This window comes from Bombus pyrosoma, linkage group LG14 (assembly GCF_014825855.1).
Source record: "Bombus pyrosoma isolate SC7728 linkage group LG14, ASM1482585v1, whole genome shotgun sequence".
Lineage (NCBI taxonomy): Eukaryota > Metazoa > Arthropoda > Insecta > Hymenoptera > Apidae > Bombus > Bombus pyrosoma.
Genome location: NC_057783.1, coordinates 8,836,302 through 8,837,307, shown reverse-complemented (window position 1 = coordinate 8,837,307; position 1,006 = coordinate 8,836,302).

The following is a 1,006-nucleotide window of genomic DNA, read 5'->3' as shown; positions in this document are numbered from 1 at the left end:
CGTTATAACGTATAACGTTATATGGTAACACATTATAACATATAACGTTATGTAGTATTTCATTATATCGTATAACGCCGTTAGGTAATTCGTTATATCGTATAACGTTATGTAGCTTTACGATATAACGTGTAACGTTGTGCAGCATTACGATATAACGTATAACGTTACGTAGCATTACGTTATAACGTACAACGTTATGTAGCATTACGTTATAACGTATAACGTTATGTAGTATTACGTTATGACGTATAACGTTATGTAGTATTAGGATATAAAGTTTAACGTTATGTAGTATTTCGTTATAACGTATATCGTTATGTAGCATTACGTTATAACGTATAACGTTATGTAGTATTACGATATAACGTATAACGTTATGTAGTATTTCGTTATAACGCATAACGATATGTAGTATTTCGTTATAACGTATAACGTTATATGGTAATACGTTATAACTTATAACGTTATGTAGTATTACGATATAACGTACAACCTTATGTAGTATTACGATATAACGTATAACGTTATGTAACATTACGCTATAACGTATAACGTTATGTAGTAATACGTTATAACGTATAACGTTATGTAGTATTTCGTTATAACGCATAACGATATGTAGTATTTCGTTATAACGTATAACGTTATATGGTAATACGTTATAACTTATAACGTTATGTAGTATTACGATATAACGTATAACGTTATGTAGCATTACGCTATAACGTATAACGTTATGTAGTATTACGTTTTAACGTATAACTTTATGTAGTATTTCGTTATAACGTATAACGTTATATGGTAATACGTTATAACGTATAACGTTATGTAGTATTACGTTATAACGCATAACGTTATGTAGTATTTCGTTATAACGTATAACGTTATTAGGTAACACGTTATAACGTATAACGATATGCAGTATTACGATATAACGTATAACGTTATGTAGTATTATGTTATAACGTATAACGTTATGTAGCATTACGTTATAACGTATAAC